The following is an 8,663-nucleotide window of genomic DNA, read 5'->3' on the forward strand; positions in this document are numbered from 1 at the left end:
ATGGTGGAGCAAGGGCTGGAGGAAATGTGTCAGGCAAGTACTTTAGTCTAAACTTGTAGTAGGATGGCATTATGAAGTCCATTGAATAAAATGGAGGAATTCCTAGTGGGGGTTCCCCATTGTATGTACTGTTGTATTGCTGTAAGTGGAACCCCAAGACCTTGGGGTAAAAATGCTACTGAGAAACAAAAATCTGCTGTGGCTTACATTTTGTGTTTCAGAAGAGTTGTGGGGCAATAGTGTCATGCTAATTGCCCAGTGACTTTACTGTGCTCCCAGATAATGAAGGGAATCATCTGATTCCTTTTATGCTCTCAAGTTACAAATTTTCAGTTCTGATCTCTTGATCACCAGTATCTCCTGTAGTTTTTGGACATCAGAGTTGATGAAATAGGTAGCTTCTGCCTCTGCCTGCATGAATGGGTGGTTTGTACAGAATGAGTACTCTCATGGGTTCGGAAAAATGATCTCTCTGGGATTCACTGTATGAGGAGTTGGAGAGGCATGAGACTCTGACAGCCACCTGCCATTAGGAGAGGATATAATGGGAGAGGTGGAGAGAACATGGCCTGAGATTGCTGAGACAGGGCAAAAAATGGAACAGAAGAAGGCGATAGGATAGGAGAAGGCGATGGGATAGGAGATGATGATAGGACAGGAGAAGGCAATGGGACAAGAGATTGCAATAGGAAAATATTATGGTTTGGAAGTGAGGTATCCCCCAGAAGCTCTTGTGTGAGACAATGCAAAAAGGTGCAGAGGAGAAATGATTGGGTTGTGAGAGTCTTACCCTAATCAGTGAATTAATCCCCAGATAGGGATTAACTGAGTGGTAACTGAAGTGGTAAGGTGTGACTGAAGGGGAGTGGTTCATTGGAGGCATGGATATGAGGTATATAATTTGTATCTGGAGAGAGAACTCTCTCTCTGCTTCCTGATCACCATGTGAGCTGCCTCCTTCTGCCACACTCTTCCACCATGATGTTCTGTCTCACTTCAAGCCCTGAAGAATAAAGCTGACTTTCAATGGACTAAGACAGGAGCCTGAGCCCTCAAATAAACCTTTTCTCCTTTATGTTGTTCTGGTTGGGTCCTTTAGTCACAGCAGCGCAAAAGCTGACTAAAACAGAAAAACTTGTGTTTTATAAAATATTTTAAAGGCTCCTAGTTAAGTCTGCAATTAGTTCAGGTTTTTTTTTTTTTTTTCATTCAAGTTAGTTCTTAACTGATAATTTCAATCTTATTATCCTTCTCCATAATTCCATGGAAATGACTTTCCTTCATGGTGGAAATGACGATGAGGAAAGAAACAGTAATGAGTACAGTATTTGTTTCTGCTATTAAGTAAAAGAGATGCTGTGCACACCTTTGGAAGTTCATGATCAGTAGATGAATGGATAAAGAAAATATGGTCTATGTGATAGAATATTACTCAACCTTGAAGAAGAATAAAATGATGGCATTTGATGGTAAATGGATGGAGTTGGAGAATTTCATGCTAGGCAAAATAAGCCAATCCCAGAAAACCAAAAGCTGAATGTTTTCTCTGATATGCAGAAACTAATTCACAATAAGGTGACTGGGAGAATAATGGTATTTTTGACTAAACAGAGGGGAGAGTAGCGGGGAGAGGGAACAAGGGGGTAGGAAGGACAGTAAAATAAATTGGACATTATTACCCTATTATGCATATGTGATTACTTGACCTGTGTAATTATACCATGTATAACCAGATGAATGAGAAGTTATGCTCCATTTATGTATGGGTGTCAAAATGCATTCTACTGTCATGTATAACTAATTAGAAAAAAATAAAAAATTTAGAATCAAAAAATAATAATATTCAGTTTTTCTATCCGTGTTATCATCAAGTACCTTCCCGTTCTTTGATTTATTCCCTCACAATTTTAAAGTTTTCCTCATGTACATATTATAAATATTTTTTTAGTTGTCTTTCAGAATAATTTGGAGGCTAATGAAAATAATGATATTTTTTAAATTTCATATTCTACTTGTTCATTGCTGGTATGTGAGGAAGAGATAAATTTTTCTATATTAATCTTCTATCTTACAATTTTGTTATAATTATTTATTCATCCAAGGTGTTTTCTTTTTTACCTTGTTTGATTTTTTAATTTATTCTAATTAGTTGTACATGACAGTAGAATGCACTTTGATACATCATGTATAGATGGAGTGTAATTTCTCATTCTTCTGGTTGTACATGATATAGAATCCCACCAGTCATATAGTTATATATGTACATAGGGTAATAATGTCTGATTCATTCTACTATTCTTCCTACTCCCATACCCCCTCCCCTCCCTTCACTCCCTTCTACCTAAAGTAACTTTATTCTTCCCTAGCCCCACCTACCCATTGTGAGTTAGCATCTGCATATCAGAAAAAATATTTGGCCTTTGGTTTTCTGGGATTGGCTTATTTCACTTAGCATGATAATCTCCAGTTCCATCCATTTACTGTCAAATGCCATAATATCAGTCTTCTTTAAGGCTGAGTAATAATCCATCATATATATATGTGTGTATATATATATATATATATACACATTATATGTATATCTATATATTATATGTATATATGTATATAAATACATATATGTATATGTATGCATATATACAATTATATGTATATATACACATATATGTATATATATATACATATAATATTCATATATATATATATATATATATACACACCACATTTTCTTTATCCATACATCTGTTGAAAGGCTATAAACATTGACGTGGCTGCATCACTGTATCATGCTTGCTTTAAGTCCTTTGGGTATAAACCTAGAAGTGGGATGACTGAGGCAAATGGTGGTTCCATCCTGAGTTTTCTGATGAATCTCCATACCACTTTCTATAATGGTTATAACTATTTGCATTACCACCAGCAATGTATGAGTGTACCTTTTCCTCCATATCCTTGCTAGCATTTATTGTTGCTTGTATTCTTGATTATCACCATTCTGACTGATGTGAGATGAAATCTTAGAGTAGTTTTGATTTGCATTTCTCTAATTGCTAAATGATGAACATTGTTTCATATATTAGTCAACCGATTGTATTTCTTCTTCTGTGAAGTGTCTATTCAGTTCCTTAGCCCATTTATTGATTGGGTTATTTGTTTTTTTGGTGTTAAGTTTTTTGAGTTCTTTATATATCCTGGAGATTAATGCTGTATCTGAGGTGCATGTGGTAAAGATTTTCTCCCATTCTGTATGCTTTCTCTTCACATTCTTGTTTCTTTTTCTAAGAAGAAGCTTCTTATTGATTCTTGTTTTTACTTCTTGAACTTTGGGAGTCTTGTTAAGAAAGTCATTCCCTAAACCAACTTGGGAAGATTTAGGACTACTTTTTCTCAGTTCTAGTGCCTAAGACTTTGATCCACTTTCAGTTGATTTTTGTGCAGGGGTTTCTTTTTTTTTTTTTTAATTTTCTATGTAGACAATTCTGTCACAGGCAAAGGCAGTTTTATTACTCCCTTCCAAATCTATGTACTTTTTCATCTTTAGTCTTTTAATATGAGAGATTATGTTAATTGATTTATGAGTGTTGACATGGAGATAAATCTCAGTTGGTTTTACTACGTAATTCTTTATATTTATTGTTAAATATATTTGTTTATATTTTGTTAATTCTTTTGCATCTCTTTATGAAAGATATTGGTCTGTAATTTTCTTTTCTTATACTATTTTTTTCAAATTTTGTTAATATAGTAATATAGACCCAATAGAATGAGTTAGAAAATTATCCCTCTGCTTCTATCTTCTGAAAGAGATTGTAGAGAATTTATTCCTTAAAGTGTTTTTTAGGATTAACCAGGAAAACATCTTGGCCTGATGATTTCTGTTTTGGAAGGTTATTAAATATTGATTCAATTTCTATGATAGTTATATTTCTGTTCAGATTGTCTATTCTTTTGTGTGAATTTTGGCAGATTTATCTTTCAATAAACTAGTTCACTTCATATAGTAGGCAAAAAGTTGTTCAGTGTTCCTTTATTATCCAGTTGACATCCATGGGAGTCACTGTTAATGCAGCTTCCTTAATTTTTGTTATTCGTGAGTTGTACTTTTTAGGTTTGATAACCTGTCTAGAGATCTATTGATTTTACTTTTTAATATTAAAGTTAAAAATTATTGACATTGTGAGTAAGGTGTAGACATTTTGAAAAGCTTAGGCTACAACTATTAAAGCCTTACATCCATAATTTATCACAGGATTTACTTCCCAAAGTGTTAATCACAACTGGATTGATAGAGTACTTGGGAAATGTGGCTATATGGTTTATAAAAGTATCCCACATTATAAATCTACTGGAGATCCTAAGTGATTGGATTTTGTGGTATTTGACAAAAGAACAAGCACCAAAATTATTAAGGTACAACCATATCCTAAGAAAAGTAAAGCAAAAAGTGTAACAAGAGTCACAAGTGGTAGAATTTTGTTTTGCAATCATTTCAGTTTCTTAAAAGTCTACCAGAAGCAGCACCAAGAACACTTGCCAAAATAGTGAAAAACAAGCCTATTCCAGCCAGAGTAGTTGCTATTTAATATTGAAATATATGCAACTAAAATAAAATTAATGGTAACATTTTTAAGAAAAGGAAAAAAGGAAACGCTGAATGAAAAAGGAAGACAATGTCCAGGTCAAAGAGTTAAATATGGACATAGGCAACCTAATCATCTGTAAAACGAAAGATCAAGGGCCATGTCTGAGGACTTTGAAACAGAATCACCTGAATACCAAACACAACCTGCAAAGAAGAGAAAAAAAAAAAAAAAAAACAGGAAAGAGAATTATTCAACTTACCTGGATTCAGAACAAGAATGAGGAAGAGAAGTAGTTCTGAAGATGGAAAATATCTAGCTCCGAGATCAATAGTGAGGAAAATGGTTCAGAAAGATCACATTAATAAAAAAAGAAGAAGAAGCTCCTGAAGTTTCCAAAGTAAACACAGGTAGAACATTAAGGTTATGGATAGATATGCATAGGTGTTTAAATCACCTTATAGCCATAAATGTCTTTAACTGTATTTTGATTTCTCTAGATATACAATTCTCTGCAGAACACAAAAAGAATACTGGCAATACAAAAGACAGTTCTCTACTAAAAATAAGAATGAAGTATAAGAAAAAACATATAGGGAGACATAAAATGGTAGAAAACATGATCCATGTATACACTGTAGAATAATTACATCAAGCCAATTAGCATATTCTATTCAATACCTTACATACTTATAATTTAGTAGTGGCCAGAACATTTAAAATCTATCCTTCTAGCAATTTTGAAATATATATTATCAACTATAGTCGCCATGTTATGTGAAGGTCTTGTCAAACTGAAATCTTGTACTCTGATATCTCCCTCTTTCCCAATTATCTACTTGTGTTCTTAATTTTCTCTATTGATTTCCTATTTTTAATTTCATGGACTTCTGCTCTAATTTTTTTCCCTTTTTTTCCTTCTCCTTTTGGTATTTACTCTTCTTTGGTAACCTAAGGATAAAACTGAATTATTGATCTGGTTTCTCCTTACTACATAATATATGTATTCAATGCTATAAATCTTCATCTAAGCACTGTTTTCACTGCATCCCATGAATTTTTTTCAGGTATAGATCAACACAATACCTTTATTTTATGTATTTATTTTTATGTGGTACTGAGGATTGAACCCAGTGCCTCACATGTGCTAGGAAAAGTGCTCTACCACTGAGTCACAACCCCAGTCCCAGTCATCCCATGGATTTTGATAAGTGGTATTTTTATTTTCATTTAGTGTGAAAATAGTTTAAAATATCTTGTTAGATATCTCCTGTGATTCATGTGTTATTTAGAAATGTATTGTTTATTCTCCAAAATGATTTCAGATTTTTCACTTTTGTTTATTGATTTCTAGTTTAATTCCATTATGATCTGAAGCAAACAATGTATTTATTTTCTTCAATGTGTTAAGGTATGTCTTATGGGCCAGGAGTTGGTCTGCCTTGATGAATGTTACATGTGAGCTTGACTAGACTTACTACTGGATCTGTTGATTTCTAATGGAGTGGTGTTTACATGTCCAATATAAAGTCATCTATTCCTCCTTGCAGATCTATCACGTTTGGCCTTACCTCTTTTGCTGTTTTGTCAATAGGCACATATATTTGAAGGATTATTTTGTTTTCTTAGGGAACTGATTACCTGTAATGCTTCCCTTTAATGTTAATAATTTCCATTGCTCTAAAGTTGGCTCTGTTTGAAATTAATATAGACTCCCACATTCTTTGGATTTTGGATTTTGGCATGGTATATCTCTACCCACACCCCCCCCCTTTTTTTTTTTTTTTTTTTTTGGTACCAATGATTGAACCAGGACACTCAATCACTGATCTACATTCCCAGCTGTTTTTATTTTTATTTATTTTAAATTTTAAGACAGAGGCTTAATCAGTTACTTAGAACCTCACTAAGTTGCTGAGGCTGCTTTTGAACTTGCAATCCTCCTGCCTCAGCCTCCTGAATAACTGGAGTTACATGTGTGCAACCCTGCACCTGGCCATCCCTTTACTATCTGTACCTTTATGATTAAAGTGGATTTTGTACAGAAAACATAGAGGGGGTCTTAACTTTTTTTTTCTACTATGACAGGTCTTCTTTTAGTTGTTTTAAACTATTGATGTTCCAAATTATTGTTAATGTGTGAATGAATATCTCCATATCTGTTACTGTTTTATATTGTTAATCCTCATTCTTTGTTTCTCTTTTGGCATTCCATTAATTTTCTGCTTTTTGTGGATTGACTATTTTATATAATTTCATTTTCTCTTCTTTCTTAGTGTATCAGCTGTGCTTTGTGAATCTTTCAGTGGTTGCTGAGAGATCTCAATATACAACTAATCCAAATTAGTTGTAACTATACCACTTTGTGAGTACTGTGACTTCTTTCTAATAATAAAAACAATTCTAATTGTTTTTCCCACTCTGTATAATTGATGTAATTCATTTCAATTATATATAAGTATACATAGCACCTATCCACCTATTTACTTATCCTTGATCTGCATACAGATTAAATAGTTACTATTATTGCTTTTAGCAAACTGTTAGATAACTTAAGAATATGAAAAATGAAAAAAACATTTTTTGCTTTCACTTATTCTTTCTTTGATGCTCTTTTTTTCTTTCTGTAGTTCCAGGTCACTGACCTGTACCATATTTTTACTTTTGTGAAGATCTTTTTTTAACATTTTTTTTTTTTTTGCAAGAAATGTCTACCAAAAAAAAACAAAAACAAAAACAAAAAATTCAATTTTTTTTTTGAAAGAAAGACCTTATTTTTGTTCCATTTTATAAGGATATCAGACATACAGAAGTTGGATTCAATTTCTATTGGCAGGTCAATTGTGGCCAAAGGAAGCAGATCACTGAGGGCATAGCGTTAGGATTATAATTTTGTCCCTGGCTGTTTGTTGTTTGTTTTTTTTTTCTCTCTCTCCTCTTCTTGGCTGCCATGAACTTATAAATTTTCTTTTGCCATGCCCCTTACCGTGGGTCCAGAGCAGTAGTCAGCCGACCAAGAATTGAATCTCCAAAACTATGATCACCAAATAAACTCTTTCTCTGCAAGTAGTTCTTGTCAGATATTTGGATCACAGTGATAAAAAGTTGACTAACACAAGCAACATGAGCCATTGGAATGAACAAGCAGCAGCACATCACATTCATTGGAACGTTCTGAAGCAATGAAATTGCATGAAGAACTCAGTTCCTGTAGGCCAGGGTGTATCTCCTCAGCTGAGGCCCATGTGCCTTGTTGTTAGAGACCTTCCCAAAGTCACATGGTCAGTGAGTGGCATAAGAAGATCTGACACCCAGAATTTTAACTTGTGGTTATCCTCAACGTCTTAAACAGGGCCTCTGATTAGCCAAAAATAGATATTTGGAATCTAAAATGGGCCTAATATAGCTTATTAACATGTGGTCTTTGCCTTTAAGGAATCTGTAAGGTAAGAGAACTGACAAAAAGAAAGAGCCTGAGTAACTATGACGTAATCTATGACTGAATAAACAGTGATAGCCTCATAATAAAGTCTACCCAACTTTTAGGAAACTTTTCTTTCTGCACTTATAGACCTCAAATGCTGTACCACACACAGGTTACAGATCATCATCAGGTGTGAAAAAAGTGCATGAATTGGTTCTGACTTCACACATATTCTCTTCTTTAATGTGCTCTGGGTGTATAACATGTCATGGTTCCTTTAATTAAGCTCTGATCAGGCTGGTTAAAAACTACCAACTTGCCAAATTATTTTACATCCTCAATTAAATTAGAGAACTTTTGGATCTACCAAAGACATAAATTTTCTTCAGATGAAAGAGAGGGACAGGTAATTATTACCCTTCATCCAAAAGCATGTCAAGCCATGGGATTCCTTCGCACATCTCACCTTCTTGCTCTCGTAGTTGCTCTGCCTTTTGTTAATCTCTTCTGCTAGTATAGGTCTTGGGGGCAAGCACGCTGAGGCTCAGGTTTCTGCAGAAACTGGGATTACCATCAGTTACACACCTAGGTTGAAATGAATTGTGACATTGAAAATTGGTATCCTTTCAACCTATTCTGAAGGCTTTACTTTGAAATTT

At 34.0% G+C, this 8,663-nt stretch overlaps 1 pseudogene; it reads left to right on the forward strand.

Annotated features, from left to right (window-relative positions):
• On the forward strand, positions 1–5,226 carry LOC124965332 (la-related protein 7-like; annotated as a pseudogene).
• The last annotated feature ends 3,437 nt before the right edge of the window (positions 5,227–8,663 follow it).

The sequence above is a fragment of the Sciurus carolinensis genome, chromosome 15, assembly GCF_902686445.1.
Source record: "Sciurus carolinensis chromosome 15, mSciCar1.2, whole genome shotgun sequence".
In the NCBI taxonomy this organism is placed as follows: Eukaryota; Metazoa; Chordata; class Mammalia; order Rodentia; family Sciuridae; genus Sciurus; species Sciurus carolinensis.